Source organism: Pseudochaenichthys georgianus, chromosome 15 (genome assembly GCF_902827115.2).
Source record: "Pseudochaenichthys georgianus chromosome 15, fPseGeo1.2, whole genome shotgun sequence".
NCBI classification, from domain to species: Eukaryota; Metazoa; Chordata; class Actinopteri; order Perciformes; family Channichthyidae; genus Pseudochaenichthys; species Pseudochaenichthys georgianus.
The window spans coordinates 6,354,599-6,382,448 of NC_047517.1; the positions used below are offsets into that span (position 1 = coordinate 6,354,599).

The 27,850-nt window shown below is 42.7% G+C and overlaps 1 long non-coding RNA gene across 1 annotated transcript; it reads right to left on the reverse strand.

Annotated features, from left to right (window-relative positions):
• Positions 1 to 19,138: 19,138 nt before the first annotated feature.
• LOC139435239 (uncharacterized) lies at positions 19,139 to 19,994 on the reverse strand. Its single transcript, XR_011644523.1, has 3 exons — positions 19,833 to 19,994; positions 19,383 to 19,443; positions 19,139 to 19,270 (listed from the first exon to the last, which is right to left on the reverse strand). It is a non-coding gene; the product is annotated as an uncharacterized lncRNA (long non-coding RNA).
• Between the last annotated feature and the right edge of the window lie 7,856 nt (positions 19,995 to 27,850).

Below are 27,850 nucleotides of genomic sequence, written 5' to 3' on the forward strand. Positions count from 1 at the left end.
GGAAATTAAAGGAGTACAGTCCGGTGGAAGATAAGCAGTGGGACGGAGCCCCTGCAGCCGCCGAAGGGCGCTGACGCCGCGGCTGCTGCGTGCGTTGATGCCGCTGCACTGTTAAAAAGGATATTGGTTTTTAGTCAGATGGGCAAATGTTATCATGCTGAGTGAACCCACTGCCCATTACAACTCATTAAGACGAGTTACAAAAACTTCAACTTGGACATTTTTTGTAAACTCAGAATAATCCGTTGCATTAAATTGATAACATGAGTCAGCCTCGGCATTATGTATGTAACACGCACGCACCCGCAATATGATGTCACACGCAGTGTCCCAAAACTGAAATGAATTTGAAATCCGAGTTGGCTGCCATCTTTCTTCCTCGCTCAGAGCCCGGACTGGAGTTATCAAGTAAGTACATTCAAATGTAATCTAGTTCATCAGCAGACAATGCGAATGAATCCTCTAACGTTAGTCTCTGTCTCAGACTGACTGTCGCCACACCTTTTGATGCATATTTCATATTTAACGTTAGTTAGTTTTAGGAAAAATGTTAGCATGTTAGCGAGCTAGCTAGCTAGCAGTGGGTTGGAAATTAAGAGCTGCCCGAGTGAAATAACGAGTATAAAGCGAAGGAGGGTTGAACCTAAAACTCGGCTGAAATTAGTATCCGGTACGGATAATGTACTTTTCACGAGTAAAAGTATTTTTTAAGAGTAAAAAGTCGAAAGCGCAAGCACGCACATGTGCAGTGATGCCAATTTAGCACTTTTGTTTCTAGCCCGATTGCCCAACACTAAATTGGCATCAACACGATGCCAACACGCGGGCTGACGCAGCATCTTGTAACAAACACCGTTCCAGGGCTTGTTAACATTTAATAACCTAAACCTCTTTAAAAAGGTCAAATTTCACTTGTTTTGCATCAATCTTGATACAGGGTACTTATTATTATGTTACAGTTTGGATTCTTAAAGGTTTTTGTCTACTATCCCATTATTCAAGGGTGGTTTTCACTATAAGTAATGTTTTTTTAGACGGAAACTAATTTTTTACAATCTGAATTTACTTTCAAATAAAAAGATCTATATTGATTCTGACACGATCTACAGCCAAAAAAAACAATTGTCAAAAATGGAGGTGATGAAAATGCATGTGAATTGTAAAATAGAGGGGTATAACGGATGTGAATTGGAAAAGTGATTAGATTAATCTAAAGCCGATTTGATTAAAACAGTTGTAATGTGATAAACAGAGCAATGTTACATAATTTTCCCCATCTTACATTTCATCATTCTTCATCATTCATAACATCAAATTGTCATTTATCATTTAAGTGTCCTCAAGGGTGGATGTAACACAAATAAAGAATGGAGGTGATGAAAATGCATGTGATGTGAAAAATAGTGATACATTGACAATTGATTTGATAAACTTGATTGTCTACCAGACATTTATCATTTACAGCAATCAATTTTTTACATCTGTTCAATGTATTTATTTCCACTTTGTAATAACAGTGTTTACATGTTTGGATACTGCACGATATTGTTTTTTTGAAACCGATACCGATAACTTCCTGCTTCTCAAGACCGATACCGATAACCGATAATAATATAATATATATATATTAAATATATCTGTAGTTTTTGCACACCTGGTGGTAAAAAAAAGACTAGTAGTGAGCAAATGACATGAGCATTACTACTATGAACAAAGCAAAGCCAAGAACAGTTTTGACTCTTCAAAGTGACCATATTTATTTTCCCAAATAAAGTTCTTGCCTTTTTCAAAAGCCTCGTCGATAGGTAAAAGCCCCGGTGCCTTTGCAGCTGGCTTTGGATTCGCCGCTAGTTTAGCAGCGCAGGCGTCTTCGTACGCTTTTAACACACCATCGTAGCGATGGCGATGTTTCAGGTGACTAATCAGGTTGGAAGTATTATAGCTCGTTGCCTTTTTCCCTCCTCGTGGAACTTCTGCATTGCATTTGTTAATACAAATAGCAAGCGAACTATCTAACTCTGAAACTTTGAAATAGTCCCATACTACCGACGACATGTTTGTTTACTGTCCTGGCTTCACGGCCGCACACTATTTACGTCACAGCCAGGCATGAGTTAGGGAGCGCTGGATTTGTGAAAAACTCCCCTCTTCTTAAACCACTAATACCACAGTACTGGCAAAACGGGAGGAGCCGAGTGAAAAACAAGCGCCCCTCACCCCAATCCACCCACACCGCAGTATTTTTGTCCTTTTTTTTACCCAAAAAATATATTGTATATTATCGGGGCTATTAATACTTTTATCGGGTTTATCAGGATGACGTCATAATTCCTAATATCGGACCAATAATTATCGGGCCGATAATTATCGTGCACCACTACTGGATACATTAAAATCTGGATTGAAAAACATTTTAGAGAAGAGTATTTGGACTTATTTTACTGTGTTGTGTGCTGATAACTCAGTAATATAACATGTTTTTCTTTCTTTTTTCTGTACAGGATAACTTCAGTGGAGGCTGTGCAGTTTGGAGCAATTCCCCTTCAATGAGGTGGTCCTGCAAGTGTTGTCATTACTCCTCCCGAGCCAACGCACACTAATTGTCCATTACAAACTGAAGCACTGTCATCAGGCAAGGAACTGTCCTCTTCCCTGTGTCTATGCAGACCGTGTGTGCTCCTTCAGGACCGAATCATCTCTGAAAAAACATTTAACTAGAGACCATAGTCAAGCACGTTCAACGCAGGTGACCTCAAGGTTAAATTGTGAACTGTGCAATTTCTCAGAGACTTGTAGTGATACACAGTATGTTGCACATCTAAAAATACACATACACAATAAGGAAACTGTGAAATGTCCCTTCAAAGACTAGTTTTCAGTCCAGTGTATACAGTACTTTTTGCGCACATAAGAGCAAGAAACATCACCTCTGTACTGTTGATGATTTCCGTACAAACTTGTATCAAACTTGTACTCAAGTCACTTCAAACTCTGAAAGTACAGGAATTGATGAGACAAATTCGGACCATCTAGATTTAACAACAGATGATTACATAGAGGATCAAGACCTGCATGATTTGTTTCAACAGAAAGTTGCATCTTTCTTACCGCGTATGCAAACGGTTTTGCATGTGTCTAAGACAACAACTCAGGAAATTATAAACGAGCTATGTCGTATTAGCTCAGCTGTGGAAGAGTGCACACCAAAAATAATTGGAAGTGTACTGATCAACCACAATTGTGCAGTAAATAGTGCAATCACCACTGCTATAACAGAGATAGTTAAAAAAGCAAACCCCCTAAGTTTCCTGTCAAAGGGCGGACCTTTTGGCTCTGAATACAAAAGAGAAACTTTTTACAAGAATAATTTTAAAATGATTGAGCCGATTGAATATGTTTTAGATGCATCTTCCAGACGTACATTTGTTTATATTCCAATTCTGAAAGTCTTGACAGAGCTGTTAAATCGTAATAATGTTCTTCTATTTCATGTATTGCATGTTCAACATTTGTATATGGTTTGACATATATATGCTTGTGCAATACCAAATATTTCATCTGGGCAGCTTGTGAAATGTGAAAACGTAGGTCACTTTTAACTTGGACTAAAATGATGTAATGTCACTTCTTCATATAGATCGTCAAGGAATTCACCAGACTGATGTCGATGGACCTCAATTCGCTCTATGAGGGTCTGGACAGCCACCTGCAGAAATTCCTTCAGTTGTTCAGGTCAAAGCGCTTTGAGGGGATCAAAGAAATTACATCCTTAAATAGCCTGTGACACCATCCCAACAACTGTTGTGCAATGAAATATTGGGCTACTAGTAATCTCGAACCGTCAGTTTAAAAAAGAAAAAGCGATACCGTTCCATTAAATATCAATAATTTCGAACATCGCGGGGAAATTCCTTCGACTCATTTTGAAGTTTTGGGGGAAGCCGGAAGTGACGTCAATGCGGGAACGCTTCGAGAGCCAAACACGGACAAAGTGTGTTGTCATGCGTAGAAATGGTGAATTACTGAGTTTAGGCACGTTAATAACGTTGTAATGAAGTTGACTACAGTATATTCATATTTGTCAGTGCTTTCATGTCAATTCGGCGACATAAACATAGATGATCGTGGTGAAGATGATGATTACATTAGGATTAAAAATCGGGAGTGAGAGCTGCTGAATTTCCTCCCGTCGGATGTGATATAAAAACAAATCGATTATTTTTGTGGTTGTAAACTCAAGTGGATGAAACTACATTTATTAGTGCTTTCATGTCAATTCGGCGAACATATGATACATTAAATGATCGTTTGTTTGAGCCGGTCTGCATTTCCTGATGAGAAAACAAACCGATGCTTTTTGTAATTGTAGTACACCAACAACATGGATTAAACGTGTGTTTTTTTTACCACAATGTTGGGGAAATTAATGGATAAAATGCACGGATTATTATTATTATTCCCACTCCGATCGGGACACTAGGTCCACCGTTTCCCCGCAGCGAGGCTCCCCCCGTTGACAGTTTACGTGGGCTGGGTGCAGTGGCGGACTGGCCATCGGGACGAATCCCGATGGGCCGGTACCGAAGTGGACCAGTCGGATAAGTCACAAGCACATCCCCCATAGGCGGCGCGTGAGGCTCAGGTTTGAGAACGCTAAATAACTTCTTTTACCTGACGCTGCCCGCCTCCGGCGTCTATAGAAAAGAGATCACTCAGTGTACGGAGTTTAAATCTCTCAAGTCATATTACAGGATAAAGGAAATACAGTTTAAACTGCCGTATGCAGAGTAGACGCCGACGTGTCGCACTTATCATTCATATTACATCATCAATCAGATCATCGATCATATAATATCATAATATATCATATATTTCCTTATCTGAGTCAGCTTCTTCAGCCTCATCTGGCCGTGCAACACTCACAGTGTCACAGACTGTATGCAGAAGTATTATTTTAAGCAACACATTATGTTGACGAAACACTCGAGACAAATGTAATTAAAGTCAGATCCACTCGTGTCTTAGACGTGAACGCGCTCTCAGCTGGAGAGAGAAACCCTGGCTTGATTTACCGAGTTGATAACCAGCGTCGTAGGACCGCTTAGCGAGATCTCGTTTGTTAGTTTGTTGTTGTTAGTTTGTTTGTTACTCAAACATATCCAGGGTCTGTTGAACTGGCTTCGTAGTACAGGGCACAGGTGGCTAGCAGCGCTAATGTCAAAGACACAGACATTATACATTATATTTGTATTTTACCAGGATGCAGTGACACAAATATTTACATATTTACATTTACTATCTACAGCACCCGCCGCCCCTGACATCGCCCACTCCCCCCGTTGACAATTTACTAGTGGTACCGAAGTGGGCCGGTCGAGAGTCCCGGGATGATTTTTAGTCCCAGTCCCACTGGCTACATGACCATATGATCGCCCATATTGACGCACCTCATTCCTAAACTTCTAACAGATACAACATAAACCGATCCTTCAGCCTCATATGAGCTCTCAGACACGTTCAACATTAACCTGTCATCGCTGTCTGAGCTTGCTGCTGTGTGCGCCGTCGTGCGTTTACATCTGACTGTATATATATAAAGGTTTACATGCAGATGCTGGGATCCTGGACGGTGCAGCTGGAGCGCTGTGCCCGCAATGACGTCACCCATCATTTGGCGGGACTTGAAGAATCCGCGAGAAGATCCAGAAAATTGTCAACATTGAAGGCAGATTAATGGTTATCAAAGTACAAATATCCAAAATCAGTTCCGTAACGGTTTTCAAGGGGACAATAAGTACTCAAATTGATGGGTTTGGATGATGGGGGAAAACCGTGTCACAGGCTCTTTAATGGAGAGCCTCGACAAGGATGTAAGTACAGTTCTTTACTTTAAAGTACTTTGAGGCAATAGAGCTGCCTTTCCACATTCATTCATGTGTTCTCGTGTAAACTCAATGTAATTGTTACGACGGGATACAGGGGAAGGACCCAAAAGCAGGCACCTGATGCAGTTCAATGATTTACTAAACAACATGGTGGTACAAAGGCTTAAGGGATAGTGAGGCAGGCAAGGGTCAGAGAAGGCAGGCCACACACGGACACGGACACACGGAATATGAAGGAATCTATTAAGTTAGCTGTGAACGTAGTGCAAATAACCAGAATGCCTTGTGGAGTGAGGGGGTCATATAATTATGATAGCAACGAGCAATATTAATTTATCATGTGTTTTGACAGGCATCGAACCAAAGGAAAAGGGCAGCAGTGTTGCAGGGCCTACCATGGTACATGAGGGAGAAACCTTCAACTATCATGAAGATGTGTGAGGTAAGCGCTGAAATGTCGTTCAAGATGATACAAAAACGAGTTCACAGGGTTACACTAGTCGTTTCTGTTACGAATGGGTGAAGCAGGTAGGACTCAAATGCAGAATAACGAAAAGCGAGCTTTATTAAATAAATTAAAGCTGTGGCAAAACAAGGCAGAATCCAAAATCCAACACCAACGAGCAGCACAAGGAACACAGACCGTGGAATGACATGGAGGGGAAACAGACAGGCAGGAAACAGGGGTGAACACTTTACACAATAAAACCCAAAGACAAGAAAAACACCAACACAGACAAAACTACCAACGTGACATAACATGAGAATCGTGACAGAACCCCCCCCTCAAGGGACGGATCCCAGACGTCCCAAAAAAAAGTCCAGCAGGGTGGGTGGAGGGGGACCGGAGGGAGGACACATAACTAGGGCCAAGAAAGGGTGGGTGGAGGGGGCTGGAGGACGGGTCTCGGGCGGACGGCCCGGGGGAATGGCAGAGACCAAGGAGGGGGTCTCGGGCTGAAGGCCCGGGAGCAAGGCAGAGACCAAGGACGGGGTCTCGGGCGGAAGGCCCGGGGGCAAGGCAGAGACCAAGGAGGGGGTCTCGGGTGGACGGCCTGGGGGCAAGGCAAAGTTCAAAAAGGGACGAAGGCCACAGCGGGCAAACTCAGGGGGCCGAGCATGAGGGCAAAAGCAGCGGCAGGAAGAGTCAGGGGGCCGGGCCCGAGGACGAAGACCGCGGCACTCAGGGGGCCGGGCTCGAGGGAGAAGACCGCGGCTCTCAGGGGGCCGGGCTCGAGGGAGAAGACCAGACAGCTCCGGAGGCCGGGCAGGACCCGGTGTCGGCCGAACAGGAACCGGAGCCAGTGGGACAGGCTTCGGCAGGATCCCCCACGGAAGAGGACCAGTAGTTGGCAGGATCCCCGGTGAGACAGGTGATGGTGGGGCCTCCAACGGAACAGGACAAGGGGTTGGCAGGACCCCCGGCAGAAGAGTTGTCGGCGGGACCCCCAGAGGAACAGGACATAGGATTGGCAGGACCCCCGGCAGTAGAGCAGTCGGCGGGACCTCCAACGGCACAGGACATAGGGTTGGCAGGACCCCCGGCAGAAGAGGAGTTGGCAGGACCCCCGGCAGGAGAGTAGTCGGCGGGACCTCCAACGGGACAGGACAAGGAGCTGGTAGGACCCCCGGCAGAAGAGCAGGCGGCGGGGCCTCCAACGGCACAGGACAAAGGGTTGGCAGGACCCCCGGCAGGAGAGCAGTCGGTGGGACCTCCAACGGGACGGGACAAAGGGTTGGCAGGACCCCCGGCAGGAGAGTAGTCGGCGGGGCCTCCAACGGCACAGGACATAGGATTGGCAGGACCCCCGGCAGGAGAGTAGACGGCGGGACCTCCAACGAGACAGGACAAGAAGCTGGCAGGACCCCCGGCAGGAGAGTAGACGGCGGGACCTCCAACGGGACAGACATACGATTAGTAGGACCCCCGGCAGAGGAGTAGTCGACGGGGCCTCCAACGGGACAGGACATGGAGTTGGCAGGACCCCCAGCGGAACCTCCAACAGACCAGGACATTGGGTAGGAACTTGAGACGTGACTCGAGAGGGGAACTAGAGACGGAACTCCAGAGGGGACTAGAGGAGAGACTAGAGGAGGAACAAGAGGAGGGAACTCGAGAGGGGACTTGAGAGGGGAACTAGAGAGGGGACTCGAGGAGGGACTAGAGCAGGGACTAAAGGAGGGACTAGAGGAGGGACCTCGAGAGGGAACTCGAGAAGTGACTAGAGGAGGGACTTGAGTAGGAACTAGAGATGGAACTCGAGAGGTGACTGGAGAGGGGACTCGAGAGGTGACTGGAGAGGGGACTCGAGAGGGAACTGGAGATGGGACTAGAGAAGGGACTAGAGAAGGGACTAGAGAAGGGACTTGGGAAGGGACTAGAGAAGGGACTTGGGAAGGGACTAGAGAGGTGACTAAAAGGGGGACTGGAGAAGGGACTAGGGAAGTGACTAGAGGAGGGACTTGAGAAAGGACTTGAGAAGGGACTAGAGAAGGGACTAGAGAAGGGACTATGGCAGCTGGGACCAGGACTGGGGCCGGAACCATGGCTGCTGGGGCCGGAACCATGGCTGCTGGGACCGGCACTGGAGCCGGAGCCGCTGGAGTACGGGCTGGAATCCTGGCCTTGCATCTTCCAGAGACCTTTTGGAGGCTCCGTGGACCTCCAAACGCCAGACGGGTTCCTGAGAAAAGGTCTGAGGTTGGAACTGGAGCCGCTGGAACCGGAACAGAGGCCTGGACCATGGCTGTGTGGGCCAGGTAATCGAGCAAGGAAACAGAGCTCTGCGGGCCGGTACTGGTGCATGGATCCATGGCTGTGGAAACCGGAACTGAAGCCGGGATCATGGCTGTTGGAGCACGGGCTGGAATCCTGGCCCTGCGTCTCCTAGAGGCTTTTTGGAGACTCTGTGGACCTTCAACAGGACAGTAGTTGGATCCCAGGAAAGGGTTAGAAGCTTGTGCCAATTCCTCAGGGCTACTTGAAAAGGTTTGTAGCCACTCCGGCAACAAGCTCCTGAGCCAGGGCTTGCGAGCAACCTCCCGGCGTGCCTCCTTCAAAGCAGCCTCTTTACCCCGTCTAGATGAGGCGTTCTTCCAGGTGTAAAAAATGTACTCCAGAGAATACCAAAGACATTCCGCCTGTGGGGCCAAAACATTGAAATCTGCTGAGTCCAAATGTGGTCGGTTCATTCTGTTACGAATGGGTGAAGCAGGTAGGACTCAAATGCAGAATAACGAAAAGCGAGCTTTATTAAATAAATTAAAGCTGTGGCAAAACAAGGCAGAATCCAAAATCCAACACCAACGAGCAGCACAAGGAACACAGACCGTGGAATAACATGGAGGGGAAACAGACAGGCAGGAAACAGGGGTGAACACTTTACACAATAAAACCCAAAGACAAGAAAAACACCAACACAGACACAACTACCAACGTGACATAACATGAGAATCGTGACAGTTTCAGGCGTCGTCTGTGTATGCACATATGCCAAAGCATCTCTAAAGCACTTTCGTTGTTGTTTTTTGTTTCTTGCATGAAGCCAACAGATCCTGAAGAGGACGTCATCAAGGGAATGGTGATTGGAGTCCTTTCAGTCGTTGAAGATGTGAAGGAACCTCTTCCAGCTTCCTACAACGATGTCGCCCTCGTGATCGAGGAAATGATAGTCATACGTGACCTTGGTGATGTACCCAATGCTTTTGTGAACCTGATGGGATTGCAGTACATGTTGAACCTTGACTATCCAAAAGACTTGAAATACACCTTTGAGGTGATTCAGGGCCTGTTCATGGGAATTGGGTTGGACTCGTGCACTCCCTGGGTCCACTCTCTAAAGAATATATTGCTCAGTTAGAGAGATGGCCTAGGAAGATGTCTCTGCATCCATCCCAAAGGATGCATTTTCATTTTTTGTCATTTGTCCACTGTTCCAAGAGGAAAACAAATGTATAGCCCCTCTGTGGGTCACACCAGTTTATTTGGTTTTTATTTTCTATTGCTCTATTTTGAGGAAGTGTCTGAGAGACACTAGTGTGTATTTTATGTTGTACAGCAACCATGAACAGAGTGGATATTTCAGTACTGTTAGAATGTTTTAATGTTCTGACTGACAGTTAAGTTAAGAGAGATACAATTTTCTATGCATTTTACTGCAGCAACCCTGAACACTTACTCCTCAGAATGGACTCTGTTTAACAAGTCACTCAATTACAGTTGTATGGGACAGTGTAATTTCAGTTTTTGAGCAGCCCAGAGCAAAAACAATGGTGTGTTAGAGGGTAGGGCTGTGCGATTATGGCAAAAATCATAATCACGATTATTTGGGTCAATAATTGATATCACGATTATTTTGACGATTATTCATTGACCATTTATTGAACTTTAAAACAAATAATATTTTACCAATAAACAAGATCAACAAATATATTGGAGCGCACTTCCAAAACCATACTAAACATATATTATTAATATGATAAATAAAAATAAATTAGACCAAAATAAATTAAATCAAATATGATGCAGTGCACGGTCACAACCTACTGAAAACTCCTTAACATATAGCCAACATTTTGGTAAAACATATTCAACATATTCCACTCAGTTAAACGTTGAAGGCTGGCCAACCCTCATGGTCCAGAAGTAACAGGAAATAAATGTTGAACTACAATTTAAGATCAAATAAAAATGTTTAGGCCACCGTGGCAAATGCTGGTAGGGCTGCTCATGTCATCTCTTAAAGATTTTTTGCCAGAAACACCAGCCTGTTGACATGGTCTGGTTTCAGAGATGAGCGCAGGCAGGTGACAAGCCACCTGTACTGAAGACCCTCAGCCACGCCCCGACACATGGGGTGACGCCGGCCAATCACAAAGCTTTGATGCGTTCAAGTGCATTATTCTGGCACAGGAAGATTATGTTACAGGACATTAACGATAAAACTGATTATTGTTGTTCTATTTTTAGACACATCTCCCGATCGACCGGTTGGGCACCCCTGGGCTAGACCATAGGTCTGTTGTGGTGGCAAAGTAGTCAGCTGAAGCCACATCTCTTCCCCACGGCATTTGTCATATAGTGCAGGCAGCGCAGACCTGGTGAAATAATACCGAGACGGCATCGCGTAACGCTTGTCCAACGTGTTGACAAGTTGCTTAAAGCCTGGTTGCTAACAGTGCTAACTGGGCACATATCTTTAGCGATGTGAAATGTATCTCCAGGTCTCCCTTGAAAAAGAGATCATTGATCTCAATGGGATTTTACCTGGATAAATAAAGGTTTTTAATTATTTTTTTAAATTGTAAAGACAAAGTACTTGCAAATAGTGGAAATAGTTTTACCCTTCTTTTTAACGAGTTGCTGCTCTTGTTCTGACATCTTCGCTCGCGCTGAACACTCACAACACATGTCACTCGCACGTGGCCGAGTGGGCTTTTAGGGAGGGGCGAAAGCGCACCCAGCAAAATAATCGTATTTTGTCAATTATGCTGTTTTCATAATCGTCGCAAGCCATAATCGTAATCGCGATTAAAATACGATTAATTGCACAGCCCTATTAGAGGGTGTATTTTGTTTGGTCTGCATGTCCCAAGGAAGATCTTTATGATATGTTGACATCCATTGACACACTTATTTGAATTAAAAAGCAACACTGAACAGTTAATGAGTGTGTGGGTTGGAGTTCTTCATTTCTTCAGGTATTGATATTGTAATAACAGTCCTGATTGAAATGTATTTTCAGCTATTTTTTCATGTGTTAATATAATTTAGACTAAGCTAGTTCTCATGTTGATGTATAGTATAACTTTGTAGCTATTAGTTTGCTTGTCCTGGTAAGTTAACTTGGTACTAGAAGTTGAACAAACACAGTTGTACATGTTGAGCCAACTTGATTAACACATTTTTAAGAACTCAATCAAATAGGTTTAACCAAAATCTTCTTAAGTTATCTTAACTAATATTTTCTAGTCCAAATAACTTGACACATGAAGTTGAGTCAACAGACTACAAGTTTTATCAACTAATGTATTGAAGTGTAATAGACTTGACATTAAATGTGGAATCAACTTGACACAACTTAACTCAGTCAAAGCAACAAGATGACTTGACTTAGTCAAGTTGAGTCAACAAATCATTTTTAACAGTGTGTGGCAGCTCAGCCGGCTGGAGCCAGCTGTACATGCTGGCGAATGTCGTCCCCTGTTCCGCGGCCATCTTCATGGACTCCACCATGGCGTGGAACTGGAGTCCGAGCAGCCCGTCCGGGCTGATTGGAGCGTCCATAGCACTTTTCTGGCCGTCTCCGTAACAGACGCCTATTTCAGCCCGAGGTGGCGCTGGATCTGTGTCACCCACGCAGAAATCCTCGCCTGGGAGACAGCGACGGATGCGCACAGACGTCGTGCTGCTGCCTTGCTGATTTCCTCTGCCTTGGTGGTGGACCGCTCTACCAGTGTCCCCACCGAGTTGGAGAGCCGCGATGTTATTCGCCGCCGCGCTGTGGTGACGGAGAAGGGGAAAGCATGTTCGGCCGCCAAGCTGGCACCCTGCTCCGACTCTGTCTCCCCCGTCCGGGGGAGAGGAGGGAGGGGAGAACCGAACGGTGAACCGTGGAGGGAGGTGGGGCAGGAGTTGTTTTTCTTCGGTCTCCTGCCCGGCACTCGGCCCCGTCCGAAGACAAAGAAAACAAATCCTGCTGGTTTTCGCTGATTGATCTGCCGTTCTCTGCTCTCCTGTCGCCGCGGGACATGCTGGGACATGCTGGGACATGCTGGGACATGCTGGGACATGCTATGCTATACTATGCTGCGTAAAAAGAGGGCGTGTGCGTAAACTGCATCTCCCGCAGCTGAAGCCACGGACTGTTAATCGTTGGACCTACTCTTCTGCCGTGAATGAAAGGATTGATTATCAGTAATCATTTTAAAGTGACAAGAGACATTGGATTAACCTTGAGCAGCGTTTTTATTCTTTTGAACACAATATTTGATCACAAAACAGCCAAGGTAAGACCTAATTATTGTCATTGATTTGAAAACTGATATTTTTTACTTGCTATGTTCTGGCTGCTAGCTGGGTTAATGTTGTGCCTGTAGTGACGGGGTGTATACCCATGGAATCTGTGGAATCTCAGCTTTCAGAATATCTGTTGTTTGTGCAGAAAGTATGAATGATAAATGATCGTTTTTGTGAGTTATGAGCAGAAATCGCAATTGCCCGTTTTTGCCATGGCCTCATTTAAAGGCTTCTTGTGAGACTTCTTTTTCGAAAAACTTTTTTTTTTCGTATCGTCAGTTAGCCAAGTTCCTCCAGTCAGATGGGTATGAATATTAATAGTTTCATGAATGACACTTCAGATATAGCACTGTTGCTACATATATAGCATTTTCGGACCCGAGCTCGGGTCCGTGGGGCTCGGGTCCGTGTTTTTTAACACACAAATATTATTTAGTTGGCAGAGCACAATAAGTGCTGATGCATTGCCTGGATTGGTTAATTTGTCTGTCTGGTTGTTTAACTTTGGCAAATCCAAATCTACGAAATTCACACTATAACAGGATCAAGCTGTAGGATCGAGGTGAATATAAACCAGCAGGTCCGGAGCTCTGAGAGATTAAATAGCTATATTTGTCAAATGAGTCTTTGAAGAAAGCATGAATAACAGCTTTATTTCTCTGACAGAAAGGGATGTCTGACGGCAAGGTAAAATGTAGGAAATAATTGAATTATAAAGTAGCTTACTATTAAAATAATATTTATTAATTCTGATGGCTAAATTATGTTTTGCTGCTGCCCCGGTTCTCAGGAGGACAAACTTTTTTTCTGGCGTGATAACTGCTTTGCCAAACTTTGGAAATAAATCTTCTGATACACTGACTACAAATATCTCATAGAACCCCATTCCAAAACACCCCAAACTACTTTTCATTGTATCAAAGTAAACAACTGTATCATTAAACCATGACATCAGTCTGGTAAAACTAGTATTAACGTTGCCTTTATGATGAGACATTCAATTATTTCAGACAGACGTTTCTTTACTGTGTTTGTGTCCATGTTATGTGGCCGTGTGGAAATCAGAGAGTGAGAGCGGCACACGGTGCAGATCATGGAGCAATTACTCGGGGGTCTTGGGGGAAATGAAAGCGCTGGGTGGTGCATATTGTCTTTTAATGATTGTGTATTTATAAAAATATTGTTTTTGGCCAAACTCTCAGGTTGGCTATTTTCTGAGCCTGGGCAGAGCCTGACAGCAGATAACTTCATGTATACCTGAAGATTTAGGAATATAATCCCTTTAAACCTTCAAAACATACCTCCACTGGTAATAAAGGTTAAGTGGTCAGGTTATTGTATAGTAATATTGTTACTAGAGGATATGAGTTAATGAAACTCTCAATGCAAATATAGATTATTTTCTTTTTTTAAAACCAGATTTCTGAATGTGCTGCATGTGTAATTGATTCACTGCATGGCTGTGTGATAGCCTATTTTGGAAATAGGAACTCATTTGAATATTAATGAATATTTCTCTAGCAATTCCTTGGAAGTGATCAGGGTGAATTTAAGTGAAATAAAAAGAAATCTCATTAATACATAATTATTTTATTTATTTATTCACCCTTTTACATCTTATTTAAATGTTTTTTTATTTATATTTTTAAGCAGTTTTTGGTCAGGGTCAGGGCTTTTTTTTTCTGTGAAACTGTATCTTTGATGGTTGAAAAAACAAACAAATGCATTTTTAAGTGTTAATATTTCCCATTTTGGTAGAAATAGTAATAGTTATGCCATGTGTTTAAATCAACCCGGTATCACAGCAAGACGTGAACATGTGACGATTTACCATGCTGGGAGACGTGAAGATGTCACGATTTCGTCCCTTCAAACGTGACAGTTACACGGTATTGTTAACATGGCCCAACCAGTGGAGATATACCCGGAATTGCCAAGCAAATGCTCTACCCCGACGGTCGGTTGTTATTGTCAATATTAATGTAACAATGATTTATTTTTTAATAGTCACACTCGATTTCGCCAATTTTCTTGTTGCCCCAGCTGGTCGACACCTCTTTTTGCAGAAACAAAGGCTACATTAATGTATTAAATCGATGTTAATCCATGTGTGTGGATGTGGAATTAACGGACGTGACGTTGTGCGATTGCGTTACAAGGCAACAGCTTCAGTTCATGTTAATTTACAAACTCTTCAACTCGAACCGTAATTATATTTTAAAACATTTTAGAAGGCCTCACAAAATACTTTAATGTACATTTTAATTTAAATGTGAAGGAATGTGTGTATAACAAAATACATCCATCAAAAACAATACCGGAAACGGACGTACTAGGCAAGATCCTCAGCTCGGTGATTCGATGGTTTAGCCGCAATGCACGTTGAGAAATGGTGTTTATGCGATGTGAAATCCGAAAACATTTAAAAAAATAATAATAATACTTTATTCCGAGTGTGCTTGCTTTTCCCTTTGAAAGTCATCACATAACGGCATTGTAATACACGGTTTGGCTGCATTAAATATTACATATCTACCGTAGTTCTCTATTTATAGAGCCCTGATGAAAAGACTTCTAGACAAAAACAGTGATGCAAACACAGGTATGGTGAAAAAAGAGAAAACTATTGGAAGCAGAAAAAAAACAGCGTAATATACTATCTGACAAAGGCCTGTGCTATAATCATGGGTGGCGCCAGGATTTTGTTGCTGCAGTAGCTTAGCAGTTGCTATATGACAGCACAGCGTTGCTAGTTAATTTTCAAAATAAACAAACAATACCAGTGGGCCAAGCACGAGCCTGTTCATATTGTAGCGTTCACCGCTATTCAAGATCACTCAAGCCTTCAATGTCGAAAACGTTCTCTTTATTTACAGAACCAATCAATAGTGTAACACTCATGACTTTCACGTGACACACACCGGAAAAGGCACACACATACACACACCTGGAAGGGGCGGTCTCTCCCTAACTCCAACCAACAACATTGCCTAAATAACGCACTTTTCCTCCTTTTGTAAGGAAATATTTGTATGTATTCATGCAAACTGTGAAGAAGCTTGAAAATGATTTGTGTAGAAAACTGGGCTGGTTTTGGGCCTGCTAACATGTGGTTTTTAGAGGACACAGGAAGAGGGGGAAGGTCAGGAGTTAACATACAGTCATCCCTGATGTGGGGTGTTGATGATAATTTGGGCAGCCAATCACTGGCTGGCTCACGTGAGTATCAGGTAAATGTGGGATCCCACAGAACTGTATGTAATTTGTACTGTATTGATTGTACTTGATTGTATTGCATTGTATATTACCATTAAAGTGGATTATTGTTAAACGGTTACTTGTAGGTTCTGGGTTTCCTTCCTGTAAGATAATGGCTTGTGTAGGGACGCGAGGAGATTTTTGGAAATGCGGCCTAATTAACATTTAAATCTCCTAACAAATGGTGACTCGACGCTGAATAAACATGAGCTGTGGAAGGATTCAGAGGACCACACTGGGTCGGGAACAAGCACTTTTAGACGCCTCGGACAATAGCAGGGCCCTGTAGGATTGTCTGTAGGCGTTTCAGAGTGTTTTTGAAGTTTGAATGGAGTATACAATGCATATTTTTTACCATGTTAGGAAAGTTATATATAACACGTGAACGTTGATCGCCAGGTATAGAGAGTCCTGCGTGACGAAAATTAGAGCAGTTTGCGTGGATCTCAGGTATTTTAGTCCTGAAGTGGCGTAGGAGCGGTGCAGTTCGTGGGATGTGGGTGTGAGTCCCACACGGCGAAACCTGGATGATTGATATTTCAGATTGATCCGCCGTTTATAACTGGGGGTAAAATAGCAGTCTGAGACCGAAGAAGCGAAAGTGTCAGTGGACTGTTATCTGTTAAATCCTTGGGAGAGAGCGCTAACGTCACCTACATTGTGACGAGACCGGCTCCCGTTTCCCTTGTCTGTAAAAATTAATTTGAAAGGCTGACGTAAACATAACGTTGATCGCAAGGTAGGCAGAGAGTCCTGCGTGACGACATATGTAGCACGTTATCTAGCCGGACAAACTGTACGGGGAATACATCTGTGTGATTTTTACCTGAATAATCTGTGTGACCGATTGTCTGTGATAATCACACATTCGCTCAGAAGAGTGAAGCTCATTTGTGCTCTGCTGCTGCCATCTAGTGGCTGAAAGGGGGGGAAGCACGTTAATTAAGTCAGATAAATAAAAGCGAAGTCAATATATTGCGTATATTTAACTAAATGAGCTGTCTGTAGGTTGTCATTGTTGATTAGTACAGACCTTGTTTTATGTTGGTAAATGTAATGATACAAAAGCAAGCTATTCATCACAATTGTATTTTTAGGTTATGAATAAAACAAAAAATTGTAGCATAAGGGATAAGCAGAAAGGTTTTTGAACGCTTGTCAGTTATGGCAGAGGTGCTTATGCCCGCTTCGGTTTTCAATGTTCGCCATCACGTTAAATCAGGATTGGTGGCATTTTCAGTTCATTGCTTGCTTCCACACGCCTTCCCCCTCCTTGTCTCTTTCACGACTATAGTTAATGCATTAGAACGATTGTCAACTTGCCGTGTTTCTAGGAATCGGACTCGCTGTTCCGGAACGGCCTTTCAAAATAAAAGCCAAAGGCCGCTGTTCGCCAGAGAGGCCTTCACAATAAAACAGCAATTTGCTTAACAATATATTGAACTTATATTACGTCCTTAAATATTGATTTTAATTCATTACAGATCTAACCTGCTTGTAACACAACTTTGATCAAAAATAATAGGATAAGCAAGTGGTTAAAGGGGGTTTCCTGTCTGGCTCATTTGATTTAGAACTGAAGTAAGGGAGAATAGTGTTTTATGAGTCATTCCTCATGGTTTCTGAAGATAAATCATCAGTTTGTCTGGACTTTGATATAGAGATAGGATCATGGTGGAGAAGGAAGACCTTTTTTGGTTTCAAATTAAAAAAGAGTTTAAGGATGAAGTAAGCAGGACTTCAACTGGCCAAAAGACATTTTAAAGTTTAATATTCTTGGTTAGCAAACAAGACATCTGATTATTATGTCACACATGATAATCTTGCTATAGAAACTAGCTTAAAATATTGGAGAAAATATGTAGATGTTCTTTCGCAGTGTGTGGAATATGTGATGCTGGAAACATGTACGTTTTTCAATGTATAGGAGAAAATGGTTTCCTGAAAGAGTTATGTTGGGTAAATATGTAGCAATCAGAGCTATTTAATAGAAGAGTTACGACACCGGAAGTCCAAAAACGGTTATCGTCACGTGGTTCATGTAGACGAGGGATCGTTCCCCGGAAGTTCATGGCGGGCAATGTGAATGCATTGATAACAGGAGATAGAACTACGATTTTTGTTAATTATTAGTGAATAAAGGTTTTGATTTGCAATATTTATACAACAAATCGATATGTGTATGTATTTACATCAATATGTTTTCAAAAATAAAATCGAATTTGCTAATATTAAGTGATAATATTAGGATTAGTGTGAACAACTAGTTTACATGTTACTAACAGTGCCTTGGTTAAAGAGCCTGTTGCTGTTTATTTATAGCTTTGAATTCTTTCAAACCAATATTATCTTCTTAAACTTGTATGGTAGTCAGGAGGATCACTTTCTAATGTTTATTGATACATTTAGAGGGAGGGGATCTAAAGTAATGCTTTAAAATTCAGATTAGATTAATTTCTACCATTTTCTTAAATTCATGGTAGTTTCAGTAATCCCCTGGTAATTGAGGACACAAGTTATCTAAATGACTAATGTCGTCTTTATTTCTTTCAGAAAGGACAGGAGACCGATATGATGATGATGATGATGATGATGATGATGATGTTAAATGTGTTGCTTTAGGAACTTCCATTGCAAATACATGGAATTCAATAAACATAGAAGAGCATATCATGCAGTTTGTCGGTGCCTTTTCCTCCGTGTTGTCCTGGTTTGCTGTGCTGCCTCCTAGTCGCCACCATGGTTTGCTGTGCTGCCTCCTAGTCGCCACCATGGTTTGATGTGCTGCCTGGGGATGCTCAAATCTCTCAGAGAAAGGAGTACGAATGTACGGCTTCCCCACTGACACAGAGCGGAGGAAAAAATGGCTGGCTCAAGTCAGCAGGAGCAATTTCACGACCAACAGCAACAAAATATGTGATTTATATACAAACACTGCATTTGCACTTTTTCACAAAACGAAAACCACACCATTGGGAAAGCTTAATGTTTTGTTTAATACAAAAAAACAGGGAAAGGCTTGAAAAACACAGAGTTGAGACTCAGGGTGCAGGGTGAGGGTCTCAGTGCAGGTATTCAGGCTCCATTGAACCCCCCTCTGGTTCTTGTGCTGAGAGAGGGAGCAACAGACAGGAGAAAGGGTTATACACACCTATATAGCACACCTATTGCCTTGGGGAGATAACGTGTTTACTTATATAAAACAGTAGTATTAAACGTACCTTGTGTTTTCACTCTCACTTAAGTCCCTCTCCCTTTGCCATCAATCCAGAATCAGCTGGGCTGCAACATTATACAGACAGGTAATAATCAACAGAATCACAAGGACACAATATGGCTCTGCTAAAAACACTCACTCTTACACGCACCAAAGTTATATTTATCTAATATTTAACTCCCTCCACCCCCGCATACAATCCCGTTTAGAAGCCCCTCTTCTCTAATTCAACATGTTGGACGAAATGACATAGAGAGAACGGAATTTACAATTAAAAGGCTGTTCAACGTGTGTTGCTAACTTGCTTCGGTATGCTAGCTTAATCTGTTATCTGTAAACGTTCCCTAAATCTACTAATTTAGGGATAATCCACTGACATCCTTTAATACACATGTTCATTTGAATCAGATGTACTGATAATATCCGCAATATACATCTTTAAACTTCTTCTTACCTTTAAAAGTCCGTCACGGACGGTCTATTATGCTGCAACTCCACAGCTCTGCCAGCCTTGGCGCTAACTTCCGGGGAACGATTGACAGGATCCACGATCCGCCATTGCTGTAAAAAAGTGGTCCATTGGAGTGAACGGAGATGTCGTAACTCTTCTATTAAATGGCTCTGGTAGCAATGGATGAAACAATTTTTAGAGTGAGTTTTTGTAATATCATTTGTAGACATCAATTAGGTTGTTTAGATGGCATTTAACAATTAAGACAGATAGTATGATTACAAAGAGTCAGAGTGAAAAGGGTTGGATTTATTTAACCTCAGTGTGCTAGATTTTTTATAGGTAATGCGTCCCGAGACCTGGACTCCCCCTCTGAGTTAGAAAAGGCTACGATCCCGACCCTCCAAGCAGACAAAAGACCTAACCCAACGGGAGACTCCTCCTTCTCCATCGAACAGACAGAGAACCAGAGCTGAAACAACAACAACAACAACAAGACTGCAGCCAGAACTATCTCCACCTGTGGCATCCAGAACCAAACAGCATGCTGACGGGCAGAAATCTACGCTCATCGGTCCCTCAGACGGGACCATGAAGTTCCAAGCTGAGCACAAGAGCAAAGTGTGGGAGATGAGCAGAATCCGCCCTCCATAAAAACAGCAGGGAGACTGTAAAGGAGGAGATGAAATGTAAAGCAGTGCAAGAACATTGGCATGAGGGCGCATGCAGATGTAACTGGGCCAATGGCTGACAGCGGATGAAGTTACAACTGATGGACTGAAGAGAACACAGAATCAGAGGAGTTGGCATGGTCGATTAGAAGTGAGGAGGCCGGGGTCACGGCTTGAGAAAACCAGAGGAGGAGAAAAGGAAAACGGGAATGAGTGAGTTTGCACATAAACACACTTATTCACAAAACGCACATTTAAAGCATAAATACGTAAAGACAGAAAGATTTATTAAATTAAAAATAGCAGTAAACTATTAGAGTAAAATGAGAACAAACTGAGGGTTCAGAATACAACCATATTCTTCAATCTTTTCATCAGGTTAACAAAATATTCTTTGACATTTTTATTCACGTGTGAATAAAGTAGTGGGATAGTTTTAGGAACCACTCTATAAGACAAATCTTTATCTGTATGGATAATGTTAAAGGGAGAGCTGGTGCCAAGCCAGATATAGTATTCCAATCTAAATAATTGATTTCACCATTGTAGCATAGTTATTACCATAGGAAATATAAAATGACTTCTGTTTTTAAATCCTTGATAAAGGAGGGAGGAATGGTTGCATGTTCGGACATCCAGGGTTCCACACACTGCTAAAGAGTTTAACATTGTTTTTTAAGTGGACCAGAATTGAGGACATGTGGTTGTTATACCATTGTTATCGTGAACAAAACATAAATAAGGACATAGTATCTGCTTGAAGATGAATGGATTTCATATCCTAGAGGGGATTAGTTATTGTAAAGAACTTGAATTGACTTGATAAATAAGTGAAGATAAGAAGATGTATGGACCATAAATTAGTCAAGTGGTAAATAAAAATAGCGGAAAAGAGGGGAACTATTAAAGGGAAGTGGAAAATCAGTCTAATACACACTGATAAAAAAAAAAAAAGGGGGGGGGGGGGGCATGAAGGAAGTATGCACTGGACTTTTTATTCGTGTGTGAATTTGGTAGTGTTTTAATTTGTTGCAGTATTGATCAGTTCAAAGGGAGAGTTTTAGTAACAGCTCTATAAGATCAGATAAATATTTATTTATATAGGTCATGTTGAAGGGAAAGCTGGTTCTAAACAAAATATAGTATTTCAATTTGAGGTACTGGTTTCATGTTCAGACACCCAGAGTTCCACGCACGGTTAAAGAGGGTAACATTGTTCTTTAAGTGCATCAGAATTGAAGATAAATTGATAGAATGAGTTATGGAATAAATAGCAGATCTTTACAGATCCTAGTAATGTTTTGACACAAGATAGTGAAGTACACATGTTTCTGAAATAGATCTATTAGTCATTTTAATACTAATTAGGTGTAAATGAATTGCAGTAATAGTAATAGTACAATAAGGAAGTGACATTTTTTTGGCTAGACACTTTTCAGGGAATGTGGGAAACAGCAAGGAGGGGTTGGAGATATCTTGAACATTATAGTTGTAATTGTGAATTAATAAATGATGGCGCTCCATATATACAGATTTGTATAGACGGAGGATGCTGGCCTGTGCTGGAACATCTCTGCAGGGCACGACACATGGCCAAAAAGACTGAGACCAACTGACCGACAGGGTAACTTGGGAAGGCACTGTCAATGACTGACTCTGCGGTGAACCTGACCAAACCTGACTTTACAACCTGACAGTGTGAGTGTGAGTGAGTGTATGTCTGCACCTGATCAGTGCAACTGCATGATTTAAAACGATGACTAATCAAGCATGTTTTGGACTAACACATTATTTTTGTGTGATAATAATGTGTGAAATGAGAGGTTTCCTAACATTGCACAAAAGGGGAAACCGTATCTAACCTACTTGATATTTCACTCCCACAGGAGGTGGCTGTTTGCAGAATGTGAAACTCAAACTAAAACATGAAGATTCTGTTTCTTTTAGGACTGAATGATGGAGAGAAACACTCTCAAGTGTTTACTGTGGAAATAATGGATGTACATTTGGAAAAATGTTTGGTATTGTCTTATAATCCATTATGACCTGAAGGTTTTCTTCCCATGCAGGATTTTGTTTACACATGAGATAATGTGTAAAAAAGAGGGAGTGTAAACTTCACAATGTACATTTTTTATTTTTTATTTAGGGACTGAAAGGAACCGGCTGCCCCAACTCGATTGTTCAATCTGACCATTGATTGACAGTTTTAGAATTGACCTGCTCCATATTTGGGGATAACACACTGTTTGATGAATGTTGACATGTCTCTAATATTGATTGAGTTATAGCAGGTAACACAGATAAAGAATCAGTGGGGGCTACCAGGGGCTACCAGAGAGATGTAAGTCCAGAATGGAATGCTGGGAGCTGACCTACACCCCACCAACAGGCTCCAAGTTGCCCACGCACTGGTGGGTCAAACAGCCGAGGGCCCCAGAGCCCGGAGTGTAGGCTTGAGGGATTTGTATCAGATTTCTCCACACAGGTTGCTGACGCCGAAAGGGGGACCCGAGACGCAGGAGGCTGACTGTCAACCCCAGGCTCTCCGGCCCCGACCGAGTGACCCAGAGGACATCCCATGCCGTCCGCCTACAAGGAAAGGGGGACAACTGGTACCACACTGGAGCCAGTGTGCGGCGGGGAAAACACCTGCGAGGACCCTAGACGACATCAGGACAGATCTGGCTCTCGTCATGGAGGTCGACTCGGATGCTGTCATCAGCGGATTGGAGAAGGACCTCGAGGACATCCATCCAGCAGTCGTCCCAGGAGGCATCATCATCGGACCGGAGAAGGAAGATCGGGAGGACATCTATTCAGCATCGACTCGGAAGCCGCCATCAGCAAGCCGGAGGAGAAGGAAGACATCTCTCTAGCAGGCAGCCCAGAAGCCGCCGTCAGCGGATCAGAGGGGACAAAGACACGGCAAGCCAGGACGGCACAGGGGACTCCACTCTCCGCTGAAACAGGAGTGTGTGTTAAGTGCAACAAGACAGTGTATGGAGCCAGCCAGGCCTGCCAAGCTATGGGCAGCCTCTACCATGACAGCTGCTTCACCTGCAGCGCCTGTAGTCGAAGGCTGAGAGGGAAGGCGTTCTACTATGACGCAGGAAGGGTTTTCTGTGAAGAGGACTTTCTGTACTCTGGGTTCCAGCAGTCTGCAGACAAGTGCAACGCAGGTGGACATCTGATCATGGACATGCAGGCCTGCAGGCCCTGGGGAAGTTGTACCGCCCCGGTTGCTTCCGCTGCGTCATCTGCAACGAGAGCCTGGACGGAGTGCCCTTCACTGTAGACACTGAGAATAAAATCTACTGTCTGAAAGACTACCACAGGGTCCTGGCGCCTAAATGTGCTGCGTGTAACCAGCCCATCCTGCCCTCAGAGGGGTCTGATGAAACCATTCAAGTTATATCCATGGACAGAGACTATCATGTGGGTGTTGTGGTGTGCCGTGCATCCGCTCATTATGTGTCAGACTAATCAGTTCCACCATTGAAGGAAAAGATGCTTCTCCCCCCCCGTATCAAATGCCTCTGTTGGCCTATGTCTCGGAGGGAGAGGACGAGTATGGGGACTCAGCTTTTTGACATGTTTTGGTCTCCCTCTCCTTCTGCTATAAGAAATTGCTATGAAGGGCTGTTTCTAAATGTTTAAAGGGCTCTAAATATAATGTTGAGAGATGAACACAGTGGAGAGGAGCGACAATAGTTATGGTTCAAGTGCCTTGTGTAAGTTGCACTCTTTTTTAAGAGTGCAAAAGAGGGAATTGTGGAAATTGATGTGAGATATTGTACCAAAGAACTGTGATACATGTAAAAGGGCAGAAAGTCTTGTTGCAATTTCCAGACACTAAAAGAGGTCTGTTGAGTTTCCCTGGTAATTATCAAATAGTAGCAGTTAAGTGAATACTGTTCAAGCAATACCTGTGTTTGTGTTTTATAGTGATTTCTCTGTTTTGATCCTTTCATAAATGTGAGGACTAAAATGGCGAGAGACAAAGGGCTGTAAAAAATAAGTTTTATTGCAGTGGGGGAGGTCGAGGTATGCAGCACAGGGTGAGTGGGCCAGGGGAGAGGAAATTCTGTTTGAGATCTCTGGCAGGCCAGGTTTTAAGGAAATCTATGTATCTTGAATGAGTATATGTGTGAGTTTATACATTCCTGTGTGTTAATAGTTGAAGGAACAAAAGGTACATTTTTCCTCTCCAATATAGAGAGGTTTTTTATAGATTTCTGAAACAATGTTCCCTTTTTCTTAAAAATAGATGAGCACAATAGTTTTTTCTTTGACTGTTTACCTGTTTATCAAAAGAGTGTTTTAAGCTATTTGTGAAGAAGGAAGATGCAGAATTAAGGGTGATTTCTGTTTGGAGTGTAAAGATTATCCCTGATAATGTTTTCTGGGTTAAACCATCGATATGTTTTACAAATGGGAGGGACATTTTCCTTGAGGTTTAATGAGGTGCCTTCCCAACACCTGTGGCTTTCAAAGCTACCAGGCACTGATTTCCCTGTGAGATAGCGTTTTGGTATCTCCCCAATGAAACGCCACCCCTTCTTTTGTATTAGGGAAATGTTTTTCTGGTGGTTGGCCCTCTCTTCATGCTCTGACAAGACGAATAGGATGTCCGCAGTGCGTGAATAAGGGCGGGAGTACTCCACACATTGCTTATATGATTCTTTGAATTGTATAAGTAATGTATTATATTATATCGTATTGCATTATTATTACTACTTTGTTTAATTAAAACGGATTATTGTTTAACTGGTATCCTGGTGTCTTCTAATTCCTTCCCTGTTATGATTTCAAGCAGGACTCGTCAAAACAACACGCGCTGAGGAGTTGGGTTGTAAACACCCCCACCTCGCAACAGTACATGAACCCTTCTGAGGTATTGATTACTTGCTGTAAGCATTAGAGGTGGCAGAATGACAAAACATGTTTCTCTCTCTATCACAATTTTGGGTTGACCAGAACCTGGACCAACTTCTGTTTTGAGCTTGCGTTAATTTTCAGGCTAGGATACCGGATAAAGTTAGCAACACATGTTAACCACGAACAGCCTATTAATCCGTTCTCTTAATGTTATTTCTTCCAACGTTGTTGAATTAGAGAAAAGGTGCTTCTTAACGTGCTTTTATCCGGGGTGGAGGGAGTTACATATTAGTTAAATATAACATTGGGGCGTGTGATTGTAGTGGGTGGAGGTGGTGAAATGAGGATATCCATTTTGGAGTTCAAGCTAGTATAATATAGTTAACGAACGCTACACAATAATAAGGAAGAGAGCTATTTGTGTGATACATCGCTATTGATATGGATTTAGAGTGCATATTTGAGACAGACAGTAAACAAAAACGTAACTTATGGGTGAGCCATATAATGTCCTTGTGATTCTGTTGATTATTACCTGTCTGTATTATGTTGCAGCTCAGCTGATTTTGGATTGATGGCAAAGGGAGAGGGACTTAAGTGAGAGTGAAAACACAAGGTAAGTTTAAAATAGGTCAGTAATTTCCCATCCTATAGGATGCTAGATGTATCTAACCCTTTCTCCTGTCTTTGTCTCCCTCTTTCAGCACAAGAACCCCAGGGGGGATTCAATGGAGCCTGAAGACCTGCAATGAGACCCTCACCCTGCACGTGAGTCTCAACTCCCAGAGTTTAGCAAGCCTCTCCCTGTTCTTTATTTTTGATTAAACAGACATTAAGCTTCCCAATGGTGTGGTCTTCGTTTGGGAAAAATATGATTACCTCACATATATTGCTGTTGTTGTCTTTTGTGATAGTTAAATTGCTCCTGCTGACTTGAGCCAGACATTCTTTCCTCCTCTCTGTGTCAGTGGGGAAACTTTACATGTGTACTCCTTTCTCTGAGCGCTTGGAGCATCCCCAGGCAGCACAGCAAACCATGGGGGAGACTATATGCCAGGACAACACAGAGGAAAAGGCACAGACAAACGGCATGATATGCTATTCAATGTTTATTCAATTCCATTTATTTACAATGGATGTTCCTAAAACAACACATTTAACATCATCCTCATTCTGCTGCTGCTAGTGCTTTGACTCATTGTGCTGTCAGTTGACAATCATTGATAGGCACCTGTGGGTCTCCTGTCCTTTCTGAAAGTCATAAAGATTACATTAGTACTTTAGATTACTTGTGTCCTCAATTACCATGGGATTACTGAAACCACCATGAATTAAAGAAATGGTAGAAATGTATCTAATCAGCATTTTGAAACCTTCCTTCCCTCCCTCTAAATATATCAATAAACATTAGGATGTGATGCTCCTGACTACCATACAGGTTTAAGAAGATAATATTTGTTTTAAAGAATTCAAAGCAATAAACAACAGCAACAGGCTCTAACCAAGGCAACGTTAGCATAACATGTATATGTTAACAGGTAAGATAGCTGTTCACACTATGTATATTTTCTTTCTACGTTGTAATGCTATGTTATTTCTATTTAAGATGTTTACATTTTCGATTGTTTAATTCTAGTCTTCTGTCTAATGTACAATGCCTCCTTGTCTTTTGCTGCTGCAGCGTAAACAGATTTTAACCACACACACACACACACACACACACACACACACACACACACACACACACACACACACACACACACACACACACACACACACACACACACACACACACACACACACACACACACACACACACACACACACACACACACACACACACACACACACACACACGATTTAAACGCAGACTTCTGTTCCTCCATGTTTCGTTGTTATCGTTTCACTGAGCGGACCCGCCCCCTTTTTTTCCCCAAACGCTCCCGTTTTTGGTCCATCTGCGGCGGTAATAGGTTTTGTGCGCTGTACCATTAGTAATGAATATTAAATGTTCATTTGATCATTGGTTTTATTTTGAAAACGTCGAGACCGGAAATACTGTTTTCAACCCGTAACTTTACATGGAGGCTGCCGCATACCTCAAATCATCTTCGTAAGATCTATCAAACTATATATCCTACATATCGACTGGACGTGGATTCTAAAATTAGGACAATATACATTTCTCGCTAGAAATCTAATCAAAACGCGTTTTAATGGCCAAACTATCCTACAATTTAGGATTTTACAGAGAGGGTTATTTGTGAATAAACGGGAGCATGTTGTTTCTTACACGACCACTAGAGGTGCTACACTTTAAAACGTGGCTATGGGTCGTAATGTAAGGTGCTTAAACAATCGACCTATTTGGTCGTATGAGTTGGAGGACTTGTTGCTTAATCCAGATATCTTACCATGACTCGCGCATGCATGCACGTGCACGGTTGTGACATGACCACCAAAACCGAA